This window comes from Nomia melanderi, chromosome 3 (genome assembly GCF_051020985.1).
Source record: "Nomia melanderi isolate GNS246 chromosome 3, iyNomMela1, whole genome shotgun sequence".
NCBI classification, from domain to species: domain Eukaryota; kingdom Metazoa; phylum Arthropoda; class Insecta; order Hymenoptera; family Halictidae; genus Nomia; species Nomia melanderi.
This window is the reverse complement of record NC_135001.1, coordinates 18,710,488-18,735,564: the sequence shown is the minus strand read 5'-3', so window position 1 is coordinate 18,735,564 and position 25,077 is coordinate 18,710,488. Positions and strand designations below refer to the sequence as shown.

Genomic DNA, 25,077 nt, shown 5'->3' with positions numbered 1-25,077 from the left:
TCTTGGCAGTGGTGAGGCAGGATTGTCTGCGTTCGTTGTGACGTAACTATAATTTAGATACATTCCGTTGGCACGCTCGTCGACGGTGGTACGGTTGGTCAGATGCCAAACGTCTTCACGTATGGGGCAAAAGGCTGGTCCAAACTCGCCCATTTTCCACGCCTCGGTTAACTCCACCAAATACCTTAGCGTAATGGTCAGCCCGGGATACCTTGTCGGCTCGGGGCCTTATATTCTCTTTTTTTTTCCGCCTCCACCCTCCTTTTGTTTCTCGACCGGCGAGTTTAATTCTTGTTCGTGATATACGGTTACTCGCGGAGGGGATGGATAGCGTTTGCTCGCGCATTCGGTTGGAAAAGGAGATTCTGCCCTGTTCGGTTGTAAATCATGACGCTTCCTCGAATTTTTGTGAAGGAGAATCCCTTAACCAGTTAACCGTGGAATTTAGTTGGAAAATCCTCTCGTTCTGTGTGCAATGAAATAAAAAATGGAGCGTGTACTCATCGAACGCAGGACGAATGCGCGTGGAGTATATTTTAAGGAAAGATCAAAGCGAAACAACGGAGAATTACATGTTTATGTGAAAAAATCAAGAATTCATGAAAGAATTAGTATCATGTCAAGCTTTACGATGACGCGTATACGCGTCAAACGGAGCTAACTAGTTAACCAATGATGGTTCTATAGAATATGAACCAGTTAACTGTGGAATTTAGTTGGAAAAAAAATATTTTCATGATGGAACAAAGCAAAACAAAGAAAAATTACATGTTTATGTGAAAAAATAAAGAATTCATGAAATTAGTATCATGTCAAGCTTTACGATGACGTGTATACTCGTCAAACAGTTAACTGGTTAACACGTTGAGCGTCGCAGGATTTAGCCGAGAAAAATGTGCAAAATGATAATGTAGCATCAATTTATATAATTGAATTACATTATTATTATTGTAAGTTTATCCAGTCGAATTTCACTGCATTAGCTAGCATTATTTACAATATAGACAATTTTTCAAACAATCATAGTTTACTCGAATGAATTATACTAACTCGATTTGGTCGAGGTCACCGGTGACCCCCATCCAACGTGTTAAGCGAGGAAAGAATTTCTGTAAATCGTCCGCATGCTGGGGAATATTACTTTTGAGTGTAAAGACGTGTAAAATAATAAAATACTCTTGTTTCGTATTATTTTACTGGGTTTTTACTGAATTATTCTTCAGGTTTTTACGGTATATCCGATGCAGATTCTGATGTTGCAACGTCAGATAGTTCTGCCTTGATTAGGTCATTAATTGCCGTTAACTAGTTTAAATAATATTTTGAAGCAGTAAGAAAAATGAGTTTACTAATGCTCGATGCATGCATACAATCGAACGTAGATAACAAGTGAACGTGAGTACGCGGGAAACAGAAATTATCGTTTGCTCAGGAGCTACTGCTGCTTCATTTTATTACACCTGATAAGCATACATGAGCGTTATCGCATAAGCGGTATCGTGTGTTCGAATAACGTCACAATACCGTGCGCATAATTTATCCATACAGTATCAACATGTTCAAGTTATTGCAACAATACCATTTTTTGTATAGAAATAATGTACGCTACTAATACCTCTGTACTCCCAGATAAAATTATCCAGTATAACATCGGAAAACTGTATGCAATATTTTTTAAATAAAAAACTGTATATACTGTATCTTCTATGTCGATACATTAAATATTTGTAAAATATTTTATACAACATAGGATACCCGTATTAATTTTAAATATAATCGAAATTATTTGAAGATGTATTTCCATTAATAATAATTTTGAAAAATAGACAAAGGCATGAAAATATTCAAAGAAATTTTATCATCGTAGAATAGTGTGTAGAATCTAAAAAATTGTAAAAAGCACTAAAAAAAACGTAGAAACACAAAGGAAATTACCTCTAATATCTGTTATCAATATTTATAACAAATTTAAGAAAATGTTAAACACTTAACAAGTTAAATACTATAACTGTAGAAGCATGTATTTACATTTTTTCAATGAAAGTGTATAAATAAGAAGTTTTATAAATAAGAACTTGTTCCGGAACCCCTAAAAATCCAATTTCTAAACGAAAATGCTTTTTCATAATTTGTTTCGTAATTGGGCTCCAGCGTCCGTCGTAAAAGAATTGCTGGAAAATGAATAGTTGACTTGTAGAAATGCTCGGACTAATATATTCCACTTCTTTTTCTCTCTGGCATACACCTATTGAAAGCATTAGCCGGATTGTATGTATTCATTTGAATTTAATGCGCCGGTTGATCGATCGTCTTAGACGTGGCCAGGGGAAAATGACGCAACGAAATCAACAGCCGAACCCGCCGGCATTGAAGCTTCTCGAACAATAAAGCTTTGATTCATTGTGCTCCACAAATCCAGGGGGTATTTGATGATCTAAATCCACTAACCGGTGCCAAGCTTCTTTGCGACTCGGGCGACGCGTTCGTTTACAACTTTCGAATCCAGACGTTTTTTGATTCGACGGAGGACGAGAGGAATAATAAGTGAACGCGAAGCTGCTAAAATGGATCCTAAAAGCACACGCGATAAATTATTTGAATTCATTTGAAAATGTAATTTACACCGTTCGAACTCAGATATATTTTGATTCCGTAAAGGAATAGCAGGAGTAATTAGTAGACGTGAAGTTGCAAAAACGGATACCGGGATTCTCTCAGAAACATCTACGATAGCTTCTTTTAATTTTGAAAAATGATTTGACTTTATTTGAAAATTTAGTTCACAACTTTCGAATCTAAACAATTTTTTTATTTCACGGAGGTCATAGGAAACAACGAGAAAACATGAAGGAAAGATCTTTCTAAAAATATATGCGATAACTTCTTCAGTTTTTAAACATTATTTGAATTTATTTGGAAATATAATCCGTCTTTCTTTTATTTTTAATCCATCGAGTCATTGAGACCGTTACTGCAGTAACATCCACTGTCGATTCTTGTAAAAATTCACATTTATATCATATCGAAACCAAAAACGCTTAAAATGTGATTTTACTGTTAAGAAATAGAGTGAGATTGCGAGAATATGTAAAAATTTAAAATTATTTAATTTTGTAGCTTTGAATTGTTATAAATGATCCTTAACTCATTGACTGCCACCATTGTGCAAGAAATATCAACACCGGAAATCATCTCTTTTCATTCATTGGCATAGTTTGACCACAGGAGTACATTTTTGAACATGTTTTGCACAAATTATATACTTTGTACACTTTATGCAAATTTTTCATGCTCTTTGAACGACGAATCCTCGAAAGAAAATATTTAAGCAGTTTCATACGTACGGCCATGTGAAACATAAATAATTAACGCAACGACCAGTATGTTAATGCTTAAAAAGAAAGCAAAATATGTAAAAATTCGAAGCTCAAACATAAAGAATTTTAAACTTTTCTCTTAAAACACATTTACGTTAACAATGGTAAGGTATTGCAGCATCAAATCCTTATTCTAATAATTTTCATGGAACATTAGGGTTTCGTCGAGCGGTGCGTAAACAAGGAAAATATTCAAATTTCATGCAAGTCGTTACATGTAATTCGAACAACGCCTAGTTTTTATTCCGGCGCTCGTAACGCTTTTACGATATCCCGAAATTTAAAAATGAAATTAATTTCGGGAACGTTCTTCCTAAAATTGCAAAACGAAAGTTGAACTGCAATTATTTCTACGTAACAACGTCATTATAACTTTCTATGCACGCTGTCATTGTAATATTCACGTTCCATTGAGCATACATTCCGCGGAACTGTTAACCGTGCAGGAGTGACGACAAATTGTCCCACTTTGGATTTGCTTCAAAGAAGAACTCCGGTATTGAGGTCGTCTCGAAGAGTAGTAGGGGTTCAAAAGAACTAGTTTAAAAATGTGAACTTTCCGCAATTATTTATGTCCGTACCTTAACCTTAGCTTGGAATTTCAAACAAAGGAAGCATTACTCGATTTAAAATGTTAACTCAAGTTAAATACTATTTTAGTATAAGTAGTAAAACGAAATTCATGCTAGATTAAGTATGCGTGGACCATTTATTTGCCAAAGTGATTACAAAATGAAACGTAGAAAAATTAATGAAATATTCTACATGAAGGTTCATTTAAATATTTTAGCCTTAAAATCTGAAAGACCTCAGAGAATGGAGATAGTCCCTTTTTTCTGTGAACGTCTCATTTAATGGCAACAACTATTACTTAGGGGAAAATACACGTAATAATCTCCATACATGACTTTCACGTTGTCACATCGTTACCTTAGGGAACAGTACATCACCTCGCCTGTACAAGAGTCATTATTTCCACAGAAGAAGCGATCATAAATAAAAGAATCATTACGGTGATGCGTGGCATGACTTCCTAACGACTGTCTTGGCAAAATATGCGATCTCTATTGAAAACTGGTGACCTACTCGCTATATACGGAGACTCGTAGAATTCATCAAATATTTTACTTCATTGTATCTTTCATTTGTCCTGAATATATTTTCAGACTATATATCTCTGAAAATATAACATACGATTTTATTGGTTATATTAATAATAGAAGCTTGGAACATGTAAATGATACTTATTAGAAAAGTAATTAAGCGATACGTGGAATGTTTGACGTGGTAGAAATGTGAATTAACATTCAATTTCAATATTCTGCACGTCTAGTTTAGGATAAATTTTGTTTACTTCTTCCGACAGCTTGTTCTAATTCCAATAACTGTTAATAATACGTACGTCTGGTGATTGTTACGGTGAAATCTTCTATTTTCAAGGGTTAATTTTATATTGACTTACTGTATTATTCTCTATCTATTCTTTACTTGTATATCATTGACAACTTAATTTGATCGTACTGAGAAAATTATTCCACTCATTATTCTGTCAGAAAGATGCTTTGCAGCTTGTTATTAGTTTATATTTTCCCTTATATACGTATTACTTATAGATAACACTTGGATAAACACTGAAAATATTTGATGGAAAGTTGAGTTTATTTTAAAGTGGTCAAATTAACAGTAAAGTCATTAGTGACCGTCAACATTTGGATACATTACTTAACCCTTTGAACTCTGTAGGCTCCAATATTGCACCAGTTATAATATTAAATATTTTAATGGATCTTAAAGAAACTACCCTAAAATTATTAGATTTTACACAAATTCAAATTTTCCACTGAGAAGGAAAATAAAACATCGAAGAAACGTTATAGAATTTCTCATTTTCGCTAGGAATACTTAGTTGCAGTTGCTGATAGATTACAAAACAATCTGAAGTGGTTAGTAAATACAGCTGATCAAATGCACCACGTACTACCTCGATTATTATTAACTAAATCGGAAGTTCAATAAGTTTAAAAAATGAAATCAACTAACTTTCATTTGTAGTTTACTAAATATTTTCTTAAGTATTTACAGGTATGCACTTGTTTTCACTCTTGTGTCGAACTGTTTGATTTTATTCCGTAACAGGAAGAAGGTAGCTCGTTGTTTACAATGTAATCCTTTGTTTAGAAAGCTAATAAACAGCTTACCTGGTCAGTAGATAGTGTGGCGGCGTGTCTTAAGAACCATTTTTCTAGTGGTGAGTATCTAATAACACATTTCAGCGTAGCTAACGATCGAAGCTTTCTCCTGATCTGTGTTTACCGACCATAAAACTTTCCCACCATGGGCAATTTATTAAATTTGCTGGGGATATTTTCTATGAAACGAAACACGTGTAATGATCTTTACATTTCCCCTCGTTGCAGCATTCGAGGATGAAACAATTATTCATGTAAATTAATCCTTTGCACTCGAGAAGTGACTCTCACCAACTGATTCCATACATACTCTAAAATTTGATATTTAATATTATACCTCGTATAACTCGTCAGTTTAAAAAATATTGAAATAAAATTGCTTTGTTCCTCAATTCTCGTACAACCGACTCTTCTCATCATTTGCGTCTGCAAAGAGAAGGGAATTTCGAATAAAATCTGTCCAATAACTTGGAATAAAAGTGGCAAGGATTTAAACCTGCAAACTTTCAAGGAAATTATCGAAAATTGATAGGAAATTTAACCCTTTGCTCTCGAGAGGTGACTCTCGCCACGTGATTCATACAGTGAAACTATGAAATTTGATATTTAATATTATACTTCATATAATGCATCAATTTGATAAATATTGAAATGAAATAGTTTTGTTCCTCAATGTATGTGTGATTTCTCATCGAGTTAGTTTCACAAAATATCGTCTTTATCTCATCAGAAAATGTTAAAATATTTCTAGTGAAAAACTTCCGAGTGCAAAGGGTTAATAAACAAAGTGTTAAGATAGGTAATTATACTTTTTTCAATGAAATAACAATCGCATAAAATTAAATTATTAACTGCTTTTTCGCCAAGAAATATTGCCCAACACATTTTATTTTCGATAGCTGTAAGGATATGACTGATTATGTGCACTTGCTTGTACCATGATTTTTGCGAAGGCCAAATCGATCTGGTACTATCTTTTCATCTACAATAATTTCCATTAACCTTTGATATATAATTTTTTCTAATATTTTATACAAAGTTGGTAGAAAGCAAATAGGCCTGTAAGACATAGTTTGGCAAGGACCTTCCCAAGCTTTCGTATCATAATGATATCTCCTTTTCCATTGATTTGAGAAATATTTTAATCTAAAAACACTATCATAGCACTGTTAAAAATCGTATGACTAAACAGAATTTTCTCGTTAAACTAGTTTCGAAATACCCCCATCTCATCAAAAAATATTCTACATTCCCGATGAAAGATTCACGAATGCAAGAGATTAACCCTTTGCTAACGAAGATTCTTTGAAATATACGAAACCTTCAGCATATTAAGCTAAACAATACACCATTGCTTAATCAACAGGAAAAGAAGGAAACTACACGCTGATCTCTCGTTCGACTAATTCAATCATTTGTTCACGACTTGGTTTTCCAAACACAATTTCATCTCTCTAGAATGCCGACATTCGTCCGCAAAAAGTGAAGTTCCTCGATTTTCGTGACAACGATCAGCTCTTCACCGTCGTCCTGTCAGGCCGCCACGCATTACCGAAATTACGTAAATGTACTTAGAAGAAGGAACGCGCGGTGTCGCGTGCCGCGGCCATTGAAATTCAAGGTTCCAGTTCAACACGTAATTACGCAGGATCTAGGTGTCGCGTGCATTTCGCGTGTACGATGCTATCGAGCGGCGATGTTTCGGTAACCGTATCAGCGAGAGTGCCTCTGCCAATGTGTTCTCAAAGGGAAAGAGAGGCGCGCGCGCGCGCGCGCGACGTTACAGGGATGAAGGAGACCGACAGCGGGCTCGCCTTGAACACTTCTGTCGTCATTTGATAACTTCTTATTTGTTACGTTGACGCGGCCAGCCGATTCTCGTGCGAGCTTTCGCGGTCGCGGTAACGTGTCCTTGGCTCGATAACTCCGGTGCTAATTGGAGCCGAGATATTTCTCGCGTGCGCGACCCCTCGAATAGGGATGTGGCGTGCCTCGCAAGGGCGGATTTCGCGACGGCAACAGCCAACGTTCAGCCCGGGGTGGCTGGCTCTAATTATCTCGCCACAGATCTCCCTCGTTTCGTCTCAATTTAATGCTTTACGCAATTACACGATACGCATGCTAATACTGTTTCCGCCGCTTTCAAGGCTCCCCGCTTTCGCCGGGGTTTTTCTTACCCTTAAATGCACGGGCTGCTCCGACCGGAACGTTTTACAGTCGCCAGACGAGGGTGGAATATGCAGTAAGAAGAATTTAATGCGATGATGCTCGTTTCGTGTCTGTGAAACCTGTGATTTCGTCGTGATTCGTAATTGAATCATTTGTTTTTAACGCGTTCCGCGTGATATACGCGACGCGTGAGTCAAAGGATAATGGTACACGTCGCGAAGAGGCGAAAATGTAAAGAAGTAATATGAAAATATATATAAAATTTAGGAAATACTTGAATGTAGCTTAATATTTCGTCTGAAAGATCGATGCACTTTATACGCAAGATGTAACCGAAATTTCCGGTGGTACGGAATGTGTTGATCCATTAATCGGATAAATTCTCAACTACGATATCCATACTGGAGAACAATTGCGGAATAATAACGATTTGAAAGAATAGTTCATCGTTGAGAGAATTAGTATCATGCCGAGCTTTACGATGACGTGTATACTCGTCAAACACAGTTAACCCTTAACTCTCCAGGTTGTTTAATCTATCAGCAACTGCAACTAATTTTTATAGTATTCCTAGCGAAAATAAGAAATGCTATAACATTTCTTCGATCTTTTACTTTCCTTCTCAGTACAAAATTTATATGTGTGAAAAATTTAATAATTTTAAGATATCTTTAAAATTCATTAAAATATTTAATATTATAACTGGTGCAAATTGAAGCCTACAGAGTTTAAAGGATTAACTGGTTAAGCTCATGATTTTTTGTTGAGCCGCATTCACAAGCGTTTTGGTCGCATGCGACCCGGCCGCAGGTTGAACACGCTTGTATTAGATAAATCCTGGCTAAGAGAAGGCGATCCAGCTGTATAAATATAAACTCCGTGTAAAGCATGAATTATATTGTCAATGTATTTAGGGTATTATACAATTCGTGTGCGTTCCATGGTTAAATATATTATTAAATAAGCATTAAACGGTTATATATATTATAATACAGCTGGACTATTTCAGTCTACCTATCCATATTAAGCCGTCGTCCAATGAATTGAGCAACGATAATGGCTTCACCATGAATTCAGAACGACGGAAGACACCTCTCCAGATAATTCGATATTACCGTTCAATTCTGAGTATTTCCGTACGGGCTTCTGGCTAATCCGATTCCCCATTGACGAGATTCCATCGTCTAGCCGGAAATTCGTTAGGCCACTCTTCCTCTCGAATTTCACGGGCGAAACAACTCTAACGTAAACATCGATTCACGTTCGCTACATCGCCACTGATTCTAAGTGTCGTCCACTTGCTGTCAGTGCGTATCTCGAAAATCATTTCCTTGTGAACTTGCTGTATGTAGAAAAGAGCTATGGTTCAATTTAGAAGTCGGTACAAATTAGGTTAGGTTAGGTTTAGTTACTATGTTACAATTAGGTTTAAATTAGGTTAGTACTCAATATGTATCATAGAACAAAGATTCATTATTGTCATTATTTCGTAACAAAAATCTATGAATTGTAATATTCGAAAATTGTCGACGTTACAAGTGAATGGTACATTGAATTTTACCTGCAGAAATGAAAAATGAATGAAACATTTAATGTTTTCCAAAGGGATTTTCCTTTTTCGCGTATTTTTACAGTCGAAATGTTTTTTTTCACTGATCACATACAATTTCGAACTATAGCGATGGCGGGTTCGCGTATATTCACTGCACCCCAGGAGCATTCAAAACTTTAGTTGAGCGAATGTGTACCCGATCAATATTCAAATTCAATTTTGTCGAAAACGTAGGTCGTTCATGAAGGAAATTTCATTTTACATTTTGGTTTTACTGGATCACCTTTTACACCGTGAGTAGAGGACTAAAAACATTTCGAAACGGGCACTTTGGATATTGAACGAACACAAAATTTATGGTACACGCGGGATGACCGAATGTCACGTATAGTTCAATTGAAAATAATATTGATATTGGTATTTTTGCTAGATTGCTTCCTAATCTCTGTCAAATATCTTCTGTGACACACATAAAAACAAAAATATTATTACTAGATACTAATGCAGGTTCATTAATTCAATTAGTGTCACTCTATAATTAACTTCCAGCCAACTAACATCTATCGTATTAGTGTGTGCTACCACCTTTCATTGTCTATTGTGATGCAATGATTTTTATTATACTTGAAATCATAAGAACACACATATGTAACAGAGATTCTTGAGAGATACAGAGAAACATAGATCAATTAATCATTTGTCTTCTTTTTTTAAATTAAAGTCACAACTCACGGTTTCATTGTTGAAACTTTTTTAGCAGAAAAGGAAATTATGTGTTCATTATAATGATAAATTAGCTGTCTTTTAGACTGAAATAATTTTATATATTTTTCAGTATTTATAAAGTATTTATTTACCTATTTACAATATATTAGTTGCTGTTTTCTATAATGTTTATTAAAATGTTATCAATACTTTCATAATATTGTATTATTTGCTACTTAATATTTCTCTAAAGAAAATTTTGTCAAAAGTTGTATTACTGTCGTGTGCGTTTTTCGGTTGCCATTAACACCATTACGTTCTGGTGTCTCGTATCGACCTACTTTTCGAGTTTGCTTCCATTACTCGTGTAAAAGTGAGACATCATGACGTATTTTTTCTTCTCCCGCGGGTCCATTGGAACACCACCTGTATTTCACGCTTTCGTGGGTGACAAAATGCTTCGGAATTCTGGCAGACGACTGAAAAGTTTCGGACAATTGTTTACAAATGAAATTTACGAGGCGTCGAACTGTTGAATCGTTACATTGTTTTTCTCCCGACCAATCAGTCTTTCGTTCCCCGCTACACCATTTATTTAAACACTTTTTACAGGAATTTTTTATGCAAACGAGGAAAAAATGAATATTATCATAATGACGTACCACTTTTATTGTGAAACAAATTTTCATGGAAAGTGAAATAACGTAGATAGCGAGTATGACTTGCAATAAACCTTATTACTTCTCTATGGATGCATGTATTAATTAGAATTATATAAAAATTCAATTCGTTTATTTTGTTCATTAAAAAGTTCAAATTTCTGTTCAAAAAGCTTCTCTTCAATTTGAGTTGTAATTTATTCTTGCCATATACCTGCATGTGTATACAATAATAAAATAATGTTTGAAACTTAAAATTTTTATAAAGCCTTCCGAATTTGTTGTAACGTAAAACGACACGTCAACAATCGGGCAATGCCATTCCTCACGCTCCAATTGTCAAAATCTCTCCATCTCTCTCCATCTCCTTCACCTGTTCATATATTTTCGGTATCATCGCCTGTTACACAAATGTATTGCCTACGAAGCTCCAAATTGAGAGACATCGATAAAATTAGATGGCGGAAAGAAACCCCACTTTAACGAGGTATTCGTTGACCCGGAACTTCAAATGTCACGGCGGACAAAGTCGACCCTTTTTACACAACGTTTGATAAATCTACAGAATTATCAGAAAATTTCGACGCTACGGACCGAACAATCGAACCTCATTTATTTCACATTCGTCGCGGAGCGGATGAACTTTTTTAAAAAAATGATCGAAGTATTTCCCGTTCGATGAGATTGGAACTATTTCCTTTCTTGATCTTTTTGTTCTAACATCGAGGATATTTATACGGGATGTGCCACGGAAAACAGGCCACCTAATTATCTTCTCTGGCAGTGGTAGCACGGAAAATGTTTCACATGCATTTTAAGAGGGGCTTCCGGTCTAGAGCCATCAAAAGTAGGTCACTTTTAAAGACTAAAAGGAAGAAAACTCCGATAAATCATTTAAAAAGAGTTTCCTCCTTTTATTAATACTGTCTTAATCCATAAGAATTTGGTTCTTTTTTTGTTTAATTTTCAATTCCTTACAGTACCGAAGAGCTGTTGATTTTGAGACTTCAAAAGGGAAACGTTCAAACCAGTGGAACGTCCAGTTCCTAAATTGCTTGTCAATATTAAAAGCTTAAAAACGACCAAAATGCGCCATATCTTTTACCAGTAAAAACAACTTTTTCAATTAAAATATCGGTACTTTAATTCGAAAAGCAGTCTTTCATTGCTATTCCCTTCATTCCAATTTAAAGAAATACGAATTTTCAGCTGTTTTAAATTATCAGGGAGTCTAGAAGTTATAACGGGAAGAGTATGTTAAATTAAACTTTCAATTGAATCGATAGATCATTCAAGATATTTTACTCCATTAGATAACAAAAAGTATCGAAAAAGATTGGGATCAAAAAAGTGTTAAATCTTTTAATTTAACGTTAATGTACTGTTTTCTAGAACTGCCCAACAATTGTGCCATTTGTTCGAAAAAGTTCTGTTGGCATTCCGCGCTGTCCCCTTTCTTGTGCTTGGTTCTTTCGAATGATACCGGCGTTCGATATTCACCGATTACTCGTTTAGTTTCCAAACTGCTCGCGAGCATTTTTGCTTGTAGATTTACAATTACGTATATACTCGTAGCGTGTTCGTATCTTACGAGCGTAGAAGTATCCAAATTTACTGCAGTCTCCATCGTTTCAGCTTTGTCGTATCGGCCCGTGACAGCATAAAACTTAAGTAGATCACAATGAATATAGAATTGGTTTTTACGATCCGGCACAACTCCGAAACTAATTTCATACGTTGTTAAATTTCGAGAATTCATGGAAATACGGAGAAGCAATAAAAAGATCTTGAATTATTACTCTTCTACTTTGAATTCGATGAATTAACTATGCAAGTGCATTTTCAGGATTCGATTTAAAAATGATAGGTTCAAACAATACTCCTGCTGACGTTCGAAACGTATTTAATTATTTTATATTTTGTTCTGAGAAATAGCAACCGGTTAATCAGCTAATATGGTAGAAATAGTAGTACATACAATTGTAGTTGAGTATTAAATATAAAATATAAACGGTTTAAACAAATCTCATCTCATTTGTGGAATACGAAATCTCAGTATTGTTTGACAGAAAATAGATCGCAGGGATTTTACGTTCCTGTCGATATTTCGAAGCTTTTTGTGAATTATAAATAATTTTACATATTTCCGATAAGTATCATCTTCGTTATTGAACTTGTTATTTGATTTATGTCAAAATTTTATTGTATGAAAGTAATCCACCTTTTCGAGCAGACCAGCAATGCCCTTTGCGTACAAATGCGAATCCTCCATTTTGCTTTCAAATCGCAGATGGAATCCGCTGCGGGGAAACACAGGATTTCAGAAAACCGACTTACATTTCGACAGAAATGATAAAGATCCTTCGGGCAACAAACACACTTACCCGAAATCTCATTAGCCCCCTAAATGAATTTCCCCTTGGATTGAAGCCAAACACGCGTACAAGATGCTCAAAATCTGTGTCATAATCAATAATTTTCAGCGTAACATTCCAACAGCAATTTGGCAAATGACTTTCCCACTTTTCTGTAAACGGCTGCTACACAGACGATATATATAAACACCGTTTTCCCGTGTAACATTGATCAAAAAAGCAACTTTTCTGTGGTCGTTCAAATAAAATGTTCCGCGCTTTACGCGCTCATTAATTTCCGAGCTCGCGACTTCCCGATGTAGTTCCAACAGTGCATTAATTCATTTTGTATTTTCGTTTCTGTGATAAATCTCATCCATTCTAAGAACATTTTTGGCAAATCAGATCCAAATTTTCATGAAGTTTTAATTCTCAAGTGTTATCTATATCGTTTGACCTTCAAATTACCTTTAAAGTTACTTCAACAAACAAACAGGATGCGTTTATTGAACTTTAAGAAGGTTCTAGTGTAAAAATTTAAACATTGGGATCAAAATCTTACAGTTACCGTTGGCTGTCGTGCACCTGGAAATAATAAAACAAAACTTACGTAGTTATTCGTGTGACAACTTCGCACATTGTTATCGCAGGAATATTTTTCTTCCCTACAATACATACTCACTGAGTGAATCTGGAAATTAAAACTTTCTGTAATATTGCAAGTTGTACATCGCGAACTTCGGACATCTCTTTGTGGTTTTGTTTCTAAGCACCAAGAAGCTGCAGAATAATCATTTCGGAAACTTTGTTTCTTCCTGTCGAAACGAGTATGAATTATTTTAACTAAGAATACGTTTACATAGAACTTTTATTTCAACACTTTAGGACGAAAATGTTTGGTCTTCTCCCTCTGCACTCCAGAAGTTCATTGGAAATATTCTACATTTTCTAATCAGACACTAACGACATTCTTTCAAACTGACTTGACGAGAAATCGAAGAAATTGAAGAACGAAACAATTTCCTTTCGATATTTTACATATCGATGCATTGTACAAAGTTTAATATTAACACGTTGAATGCCATGGGGGTCACCGGTGACCCCCAACCGGATTCCTATAGTTCACTCAGTTAAACTATGATTATTTGAAAAGATTTCTATATTATAAATAATGCTGCCTAATGCGACATTCAGCTAGATGAGCAATAATAATAATGCAAAGCCATCAAATGATTTAACCCTTTGCGAACAAAGATTCTTTGAAATGTACGACACTTTCAAGAGATAAAGATGAATTATATATCAATTGCTTAATTAATAGAAAAAAGGGAAACTACGTGTTAATCTCTTGCTGTTCGAGTAATTAAATAATTTCTTACGACTTAGTCTTGAAAATATGAGCGTTTCATCGCGTCGAAATGTCGACGTTCGTCCGCAAGGGGTTAATATTATATTTCTTCGATTTGGATATTCTGCTGTATGAAATCGTGCGGCGTTCAACGTGTTAAGTATCAAACTTTACAATTTTGCTATTTCAAATCAATTGCCGACTGAGCGGCGCCTACGGAGTGCAAAGGGTTAAACTTGTCTTTCATTCGTGAAATCAGGATTACGTGATGGGAGTGGTCCCCGACCCGGTCGGTTTAAAAATCACCGGTCCGGCTATCTCACGTTCTTGATCAAAATTCCGCAGCAGCGGTGTGCCACTGTATTATTAATAAATCAATCAAACAACGATAGACCAACGTACCGTGTGGATTGAGGGATATCGTCTCGGATCGTCCCCGTTTCTAAAGAGAAGACGCATCATCCACGCTTGTCATATCTCTAACGACAAAACAAAATAACATAGATCACGTTTCGAATGAATTTCGGTAAAAAGTTTCGATTTTTAGTCGGGACAAAATTTTCAGATGAGATTTGTGCTTTCTATATGTCGGAAGTATTCTAAGAGATTTTTCTGAGACATTTAATTCGAGGCAGAAGAGAGGATTAAATTTTGATCACTGATACAATTGTACAGATTATATGAAATTATTTTGTGAGTACGTTCTAAATAGCATGGAAATTGAAAGATTTAAATAAATAATACATTTGCCTTATTTATCAAACAGAAAACCCTCTTATCGAACTATCAGATTGAAAGTGGCCAATTTCAGATTAGAAATTGTTAGAAACATTTTAATTTCTTTAAGGAAATACACATCAATTAATTTTACTGTTTGGTAAGTCTAATATTAAGTGTTAATAACGATGTTTTCTTCTTTAAGGCCAAAAAGTACAAAAAAGTGTACGTAGATGTAATATCATTATGGAGATCGTATGAAATCGCTTGATTTTCGTCGAATTTCGAAGACACCGTGATTGAGGTAAAAATTTCGCCGGACACGGTTCTGCTAAAGGCAGACTGTGTTGCAAACGGAAAGCTCGTCTCAATAAGATACGGTTGGCGTACGTTCGGCTTCGAATCTGATAAGATCGGTTGTTTCTGGCTGGTAGGTGGTCCGATGACGTGGGCTGATTGTAGGCCGGCACCGCTATTTCGAGGGGCAGATTTTCTAGCGGCCGCCAGAAAATATCCTGCAAGATCTGCCGACCCGTAAACTCGGCCACTAAAACGCTTCGAAACGGGGCTCGAGTCACGCAGCCTTTACGCGACCTCGAAGATAATAAAGTTCTGCTATTGCATCGGGTTCTGTGGCGATGAATCACGGATAGATGGGATCAAGGCTCTTTCGCCGATCGATAACGACCGGCTTCCCCGTCTTCTTACCTCCCGAATGATTAGCATTTACTCCTTCAGCAATCGTATCCTTGCTGATCAGTGGAAGAGACATTATGGGCGCCTTCTTAACCCTTCGCGGACGAAGATGCTTTGAAATCTACAAAATCTTCCACAAATGAAGTTAGACTAAATATCAATTACTTAATTAATAGGAAAAAAGAAAACTACGAGCTGATCTCTTGCTGTTGGAGTAATTAAATCATTTCTCTGCGACTTAGTCTTCCAAATATGAACACTTCATCTCTCAGAAATGCCGACGTATCAATCCTTTAGCTACAACGGACGAGATATCTCGTCACAATGATGTCGCGCGTACAATGCGTAAAAATATATCAGGCACTATATCTTGAATATCATTGCAAACACTTGACATTATCGTAAAAGTTGAAATTTCCAGAGATGAGAAGGAGAATCAACATTGTGATCAGAGTGTCGTATAAATTAGAAACGAAATAGAGTGAGAACCACCATGAGAATGCCGCAGAGCAGCCGATCCGCGAAACGGGGTAACCAACAACGTGACACGAACGTCGAATTCAGACGCAACGCAATTAATATCGAGGGTTTACAATGCGCTGCGGTAATAATTATTTGGGAATGCGGTAAGGCGGGTGACCATACCGCCGGCCAAGTAATTCGCGAGTAACGTTTAATTCCGCTTGAACGCGAACCACTTACAAACTACTGGTGAGTGGCTCGTTAAATGTTCCCCGAACAGACTGTGTGTCTGATGGATACGCCGCCTGCTACTCGATAGTCCGACACATGTGTATTTAACGCAAGTCTCTGTGTATGCAAATCTCCTGATATACATAGCGTATGTACCATGTACGCGATGTTCCCAGATGTTGTAATAATTCGATTGTAGATCGGAACGCTCGTCGAAGTCGCCGCCATTCAATGGGAATTGCGTTTTTCTCGTGTCGTTTGGGATTTACGCGAAGTCTATTAACCGGTTGACTGTGGAATTTAGTTGGAATTCTCGTTCTGCGCGCAATGAAATAAAAAATGGAGTACTCGTCGAACGCAGGAGAAATGCAGAGTATATTTTAATGAAAGATCAAAGCGAAACAAAGAAGAATTACATGTTTATGTGAAAAAATGTAATGACGTGATGACGTATATACTCGTCAAACACAGTTAACTGGTTAAACGCTTCATAGTTCCGTAACAATGTAAACAAATAGCTTCTCCTGTTATCGCGTTGTTGTTCAGAGGTTTAGAATCGGGTGTTTAATTAAACGGAAACACGGATTCCTTAATCTGTTAAGTGTGGAATTTGGTGTCAAAAATCTCTCGTTTTGCTTGTAATAAAATAGAAAAATGAAATGTGTATAGGTTATACTTTAATGAAAAACCAGAGCAAAAGAAAGAATTACACGTGGTGTCGAAGTTTGTGTGAAAAGAAATTACTTGACAGTCGTATTAACTGGACACATGATATAAATGCTCTAAGAAACAAATAATACACTGCTTGTATTATTGTTTTTAAAATTGTATAAGAGCTCTGAAATACAAGATGTTAAATATTTGAATCTATTCTATTCGCAAAATACATATTTTAAATATATGTTATTAATTATATTAATTAAAGTATGTATGAGCTAGTTGTTATATAGAAAAGCAGAGACAAAACATTTAATATTGCCAATTTAAGAATAAATTAAGTTTTAGAATTAACTGACGTTGATGTAACAAATTTAAGAAGACAAAGCAGTTGCTCTTTTCATCTTTATAATGTAACTTCCAAGGACCACGGTTTCTGCAGTTTTAACAAAGTATTAATGTTTAGCAAAACTTTTATTATAAAGTGTCACACTTTATTTTCCTGAATTTTAGTTTCACCATTCAACAACTCTTTCCGACAAACTGTCAGTTTCACTGTTAAATTTCTCGAAACAGTTTGCGAAATCCTGTTGCCGAAGTTTCGTCTACGTCTTCGAGCTTGGTCAAAGTAACGGCCAAGTTACATTGTAAATTACACATTCTACGTTACACTTTCAATTCAGTGGCAATGATAATCAACGCCACGCCTTAATGATGCTAACAATTGCTGATGAGCTACGAATACATTTCGAGTTTTCGATTTTCGTTTACAGACGAATCAATTTACTGTTTTTCTTTCATTTAATTATGAATATAACAGTGGCCATAATAACCACGAAAGTTTAAAAATATTAATCATTTTGTATTAACCCTTACATCGATAATCATTACTGTCACATTAACAGTCCGCGTTATAAAACATCAAATGTTCCATTTATAACGGAGAAAATATAATTCATTAAAATGCAGCATTAAATAGATCAATGTGAATGTACTTTTCATAAATTATTCGATGGTGTACATTTTCTACAAATATCACGTACAGTGACAGCATTTCAACGACTACTATTATACAATGTCCATTGTTCTGTTTATATTCGTAAATCATTCTCTCTCGTTGAATAAATGAATAAATGAATTGGAATCTATAACGTGCGTGGCATTTGTGAACGTCTGTTTTATTATTCGTTTATTTTCATTATATTTATTATTATCATACATTGACGGTATTTTCTCATTAACCGGTTAGTAAATATCATGCCACTTGGTACCTTAGAATTATGGTACAACCCGGATAAAAATAAATCTATCCATGTAGTTACAGAAAAAAATTAGTTAAAAATATAAAATAAGATTTTCTCGCATGAAGCAACTTACATGTAGATTGATATTAAAACTTGACATATTGCACTGTATAGTTGTGCGCTTAAATGACCTTCTTACTGTGACATTTCAACAGCTAGACAATGTTCAAGAATTTTGTTGAAGGTGACTGTCAAACACATGATATTGTCAGTTATCAGAGAAAAATCAATTTCTCAGGATTTTTAAACACTTATACCATTTTACATGCTGAAATAGATTTTCGTCTCTGTTTTTTATACATCTAATTATGAAAGTGTAAATTTTCCGTCTTTTAAGCATCATTCAAAACACACGATTAGATTACGTGAGATACAGGTAATAAGAAATTTCATGTTACAAAAAAGAATAAACAATTTGCACGCTGCAGCTAGAAATACGATGAAAAATACCGAGAAATTATCAACGACAGATCTGGCTACAAAGTATCGTTTTCATGATTCCACATCTATTCGCTGCTTACAATCCTCTTATCGCCACTGGATCCGACTGGATGAGTGAACTGTTCCGTTAAAATTCGCGCGTGTCTGTGAATTTGAGGTCGGTGAAATGTACGAAACGGTTTAAAATTCGTTAATAAACAACATTGTATAATCATTTATTATGAGAGTAGCTACGGTCCGTTTATAATCCAAAAATAACAAATTGCTACAATTACTCAGTTAAATGCGTTCGACTAGTATAGACGTCATCTTAAATTAAAACGATGCTAATTCTATTAACGATAAATTATTTATTATTTTCACATAAATGTATTATAGGTGCATTTGGTATGCGTTAAACGAGTACACACTTCATTATTTCATTTCATTCCGAGCATTATCAGAGATTTATCAAATTAAATTCCACAGTTAACAGATCAAATCTGATAAAAGTCATTTACATAATGAATTTACATAATGACTTTTACATAATGACTGAAAAGTCATTTACATAATGACTTGATAGTTATTTACATAACGACACAGATGTCATTTACATAATGACTTTTACTTATAATTTAATCCATGCGAACGTGAGTCAATGCAGTAAATTTCGTTGATTTAGCTTTTAATTTCATTCCGCTTGGCCGTATTTTTGGAACAATTGAAATCAGTGGAGTATCGTGATCCCTCGATAGCGCACGATTTTTGTACGCGAAGGTTTTTTCATATCTCCAAATGCAAAGGTGATGGTTCACAGTTGTTGCTGCAGCTTGTACGAGAAGTAGGTGAAAGGTTACTGGAAATCCGGCACGAATTTAAAATTTGCCGATTTATACTTTCACGAGAAGGTGTTAATTGCTTCCTGTGGGCTCCCTCTTGAAGCGGAACGCGCGGATTAAAATAGAAACTGCATAAAAAATATTCCATTAAGATGCGCGGAGCTTCGTATTAATCCTTGTCAGCGATAATTGTGCATACTACAGATCTAAATCTTCTACTGCAATATTGATTTCAATATTGCAACACGCAAACTTCTTCCTTTCTTTTTAAGCTTAAACTTTAACCTTTTCGGAGATCTTCGATGGAAATCTTTTTTTCATTTAAAACTATTACATAAATAGACCGCCGCAAATAGAATTTCGTCTTCTGAAACCGTCATTTCAGTTTCAGCCCCGTAATTAACGTTAATCGCCAATCTCCGCCAGTTCCTTGTAAAATTTTAAATACATATCCAATGTAACAACGTATCAAATCTGTTCGTATTATTAATAACGAACTTACCCGTTACAACTGACGCTTACTTATTATTGTTCCTAGATCAGTTTACGCAGCATACGATTTTCTAAAATTCTGACTTTCACTTGAGATTCGATGGGATCAATAGGTACAGTCTACAATCTTTCCTTTAACTTCAAATTACGACACTGAAATCTACATATATTTGCATTTACATGTGACTTTATGGTCGCATTCTAATTACTACTATTATTATTAGGTAACCTACTTAAATTCGTTTCAAAAAATTCGTCCATCATTTATGTTTTATATCCTCATTAGTAATTAACACTGATATCCCAGAATTTCAGTCCTATGCTACGTTCGCCTTTTCCTTTACTTCGTACCAATTAACACAAATTTTTGCACCGGTGTATGATAAACGTGGATACAGATTATTAAGGTGCCTGCAAGATATAGGCCACCTCGATGAGAGATGTAATGCTCTACAGCGACGCCATCAGGAATCAAATTGTCACGTACTCCATTCCGTGTCAAAAATGAGAGATTGTTTATCTTGCGAGCCAACCCAAATGCAACCGTGTAATCATTGTCGAGGTATCAGCGCGATAGGAACAGCCGATGTAATTTATTCGCTGGGAATCGACGTTCGTATCGAACAACGTTCCCATGCCGCGACAATTGCTTTTCATCGAAGCGAGTGTACGTTTCTTTGTTCTGAAGTGTTAGAGCCTTCGCCACATTTTTCTGCGGTTATTACGAGGAACGTAAATCGCATTCAGGCAGATTCATTTAGTAAACGAGAGTCGCATTTATTGTTCTTACGTGCATAATAGAAGCTTTCCATACTCTTCCAACTTGCATTATTCAAGGTAAGTTACACACCTAACACTGGAAGCTGAAACGTCTTTATTTCTCTTTTCGCGGCATAGTAAAATATTTCAAAGGAAAAACATTTAACGCGAAAGTACAAATACCACGTAAAAAATCATTTTTCTTTCATAACCGTATCTTTCAACATTTTAATGACGTCGTACCGTTTGTTAAATGGGGCGACTTATTTTTGTTATTGTAGCATTAACTCTAGGCTTACGGATATTTATTATTCAGTTTATTCCATTCATCTTAGCAAATTTTATGTTCGTTCATTTAGATTTTGGAAGTTGGACGTTTAAAGATTAGATGATTACACATTCGTGTTACTGCATCAATGAAAATCGACAGAGACATTTACTAAATAATGTTTGTAAAATTCAATGTGCGTCAAATTGACGCGTTAACCTACTGTTAAAACCAATAAAACAATTTTTGACTAGTATCACCGGTTATTATTCAGTAATTAAATATGAAAGTGAAACGATCTAAATAAACTTCAATATACTTTACTCGTACATAATAAATTGAAACTTTGGGCGTATATTTTACATAACTTTGAATATTTTCCTCTTGCAATATTCTATATTACCATGCGTTTCGAAAATTGAAATAGCTAATGCAAGTGGAACACGAGTCAACTCGTGATCAGTCAGCAATGTGTTAGTGTGAACATTTCATAGTGACAAAATAGTCTATTCCAAGATCGAATAAGCAGACATTGAAGTGTATATCTCGGAAAGGATCTATATTTTCGAATCTGTACTTATTTGACCTGTTCTCGTTCACAGTAGAACCCGATATTAAAGTTTCGCTATCTATTTTCCCGGCGGCATGTGTATAATACTTTAAACGAAAGAACGGGACGCAGTTAACAAGCTTCTCACACGAAAGTTTTTCTGAAGATGAAGCAACTTGATAACTTTACATGGTACCTATGCTGAAGCGCTAAGTCTATTTACGTGCTTAGTCACGAAGTGAATATCGATTTTCACGGAAATTCGTCAACCGGGCATATTAACACATTGCATACTGGTAACGAGAAATCTCGTTTTTATGTGAAGACACTTAGCTGTGTGATTTTGCTAATTAGAGCATTTAAAAAAATATTACAGTTGTGTCGAACGTGTTGAAATACTTGAGTTTTTCTGTAGATGGTGATGTCAATTGATCTCACTGAAAATCATCAGCGCAACTCAATTTTCTGAAAGTTAGCCGGTACACAATGCGTTAATGGTGCAGCGTTTCTAGGAATTTCGATTAGTTTCTCACTTGAAAAACTTCTGAATCTCTGATGAATCTCTTATACAAGATCCTTCGCTGAACATGATCGTAGAGCGTGACGACCGAAGTTCCATTAATATTAATTGATTAATTATAATTAATTTATAATTTGAAATTTCATTAGACCTATTACTTTCCCTGGCAGTGCTTTGCTTCTTTTCGAAAGAGACGCAAACACTAATAAAAAGATGAGACAAGAAAGAGAAGAAATTAATTTAATTTAAATTGTTGCCATAAGCATGGAATTCGAGAATTTCAATGAACAGAACTAAACAAAAATGTGAAAATCCAAGTGTCACTGTTGTGAGCATACTAAACTAAAAACTGAGGATTCATGTTGAATTGAAGGAGGGCTGAATGTTTAAGCTTAATTAAGTAATTAATTTATGACCGGGGAACAAGATTCGTTATGGATTAGCATTAAGAGACTCGCGTGAGAGAGTTCAGAAACTAGGATGAAGATAATCCACAACTAAAATGTTCAGATAAAAAATGACTATGAAATTCAATATAAATGAATCCATGCAAACGATATTTAAAACAAACGAGTGCTCCTATTGTAGAATATTTTATTTGTAAATGGTACTGTGCAATTGCAGTAAATAAACAAATAAATAAATCAAGTATTTCACGAGTGTAAGAGGAATCAGATTATTTGAAGACTGAAAGATTAGAATAAGACCAATCCAAACTTAAGAGACTCGGATCAGAATAACCCAGGGCTGAGACACTGTAATCGATGCCGTCCAGCATCGAGACATTCAGCTGAAACCAATTGATCATTGAGAGATTCTCCTTCCATCAATGTAAGATACAGGAGCACTATTTCGATCGACTCGGCTCCCGGAGACTTGGACCAGACCAATCAAACTCTAAGAATCTCTAATATTGATTCCTTGAAATCCGAAGAGACAGGTTCGTATATTTAGATTCAGAACTCCGGAAACCAAGTTTGTGGATCTCTGCACCCTGCAATATCATTGAAGGACCCAAGATTGAGAGCCTTCATCTTTTGAAATATGTTTCAGAATTTAGTACATGGGTTGTTTCATCATTTAAAAGATTAGGTCCTAGGAATCATCGGAATTGAATTCTTGGGTCTAAAAATACTTAGGTCTAAGTACTATAAGTTCTGAGACTTGGATAAATTTCACAGTGAAAATTTTGTTTTCAAAAGAAAATCATATCTGCAAGTTCTTAAACTCGAATCCTTTCTGAAGATATATAGGTCCCAACTCCAGAAATTTTCTTAGATTTAGATTTAGAATTAATTTAGAATCTACAGTTTATAAATTTACAGATTTTTCTATCTGAGCAATGAAGGCCTTTTAATCTTTCATTTTTTTAATTCATATCTGCCGGTTAATTAACTTTGTCTTTATTAACTTGAACCTGGAGGAAGAATTTCCCAGAAAGTTTGTATATTAATAATCCACCAATGACAAAGTGTTTGCACTGACAGAACCATTCCCGAGTCTTCCAATCTTCTGATGCGTGGAAGTACCATATAAAACATTTTGGACATGAAATATCTTCAAAGCTGAAGAAAAACTGCATGAACTTCTTTAGTTAGCTAATGTACTGTTACATAGAATGATAAACATAGAGACTTTATTTTTAAATCAATACTTTGTATTTATGTTACAATTACTTTTTCCTGATGTTAGCGATAGCAGATTTATGACATTGTTTCGTCCATTAGCGAATGAAATATGGTTTTCCTACAATTAGTCCAGCGTTCCTATGATTAGACTAGGAAGATAAAATCTTCTAAAAGGAACACTTTTTCAAATACAGTGAGAACTTCGAACGAACTCTCCCTAAATTCTGTTCGATCATTCTGGACACAGAAGTTTTCGATCGATGCTCAGTGTCTGTTCCCACAAATCGGCGGAAACAGTTGTAAAAAGGGCGACGTGGCACGGCAGTATGAAGACACGTAAACTTGTTACAGATGCACTTAACTTCAACCGAAAGTACAGCATAAAAAGTTTGCAAGCCACACGTTACACGACGCCATAAATCGATTGACCTCGACCTCGATTACCGATGGTTGCCGTGAAAGATGCTAGAACGAATATTTAGCAGTCAAAATTTTATTCCCTGCACCCTGGTGGCGACTCCGTCGTCGTGATTGTTTTATACGTTCCAATAAGTTGGTGATAACTACGAAAACTTTCGAGAATCTACAAAACGTTAAGTTTATCAAGCTGGAAATAAGTGTTGTATAAAATTCTTGTGAACAGCAATGAAAGTTCTACGAATATCCTTCTGTAGCGATAGAAACAAGACAAAATTAAATGTACCATAGGATGTTCGATTGTATTTGATTTATAAATAATATTAAATGAAATAGTTTAGGAAAATCAATTTTATTAATAGTTACACTTACACCTAATAATCAAACTTTTATATGTTTTTAGTTTGTATAGACATCTGCAATAAAAATACTAAAAATTAATGTCAAATTGGACACATTTTAAACGTGGATCAATATCTAAGAAAGATGAAATATAAATAATTACCTTTCCTATTTTTCTATTCAAACTTCGAACAAGTAATTAAATTACAAATTTCAGCTACTTTTTGTAGCTCGCAGGCGAGGTACAAACAAATATTTATTAATGTACAAATAACAAGTAATAAACATTTGTTAATGTTCAAATAACAAGTAAGAAATATTTGTTAATGTTCAAATAACAAGTAATAAATATTTATTAATACACAAATAACAAATAACAAATATTTGTTAATACTTTTCCAAGTGGGACCAAAAATGGG

General features: G+C 35.1%; 1 protein-coding gene across 10 annotated transcripts in view; it reads left to right on the top strand.

Moving 5' to 3' along the window:
- The window catches only part of LOC116429241 (popeye domain-containing protein 1-like), a 99,381-nt gene that overhangs the window by 43,549 nt on the left and 30,755 nt on the right, over positions 1-25,077 (top strand). Inside the window, exon 1 of one of the 10 annotated variants that reach the window (XM_031981974.2) lies at positions 20,786-21,011. The exons of the other annotated variants lie outside the window; for them this stretch is intronic. The gene's annotated coding sequence lies outside the window, so the exon portion shown is untranslated. Of the gene's footprint in view, positions 1-20,785; positions 21,012-25,077 lie in introns of those variants that run through there. 10 annotated transcript variants of the gene reach the window in all.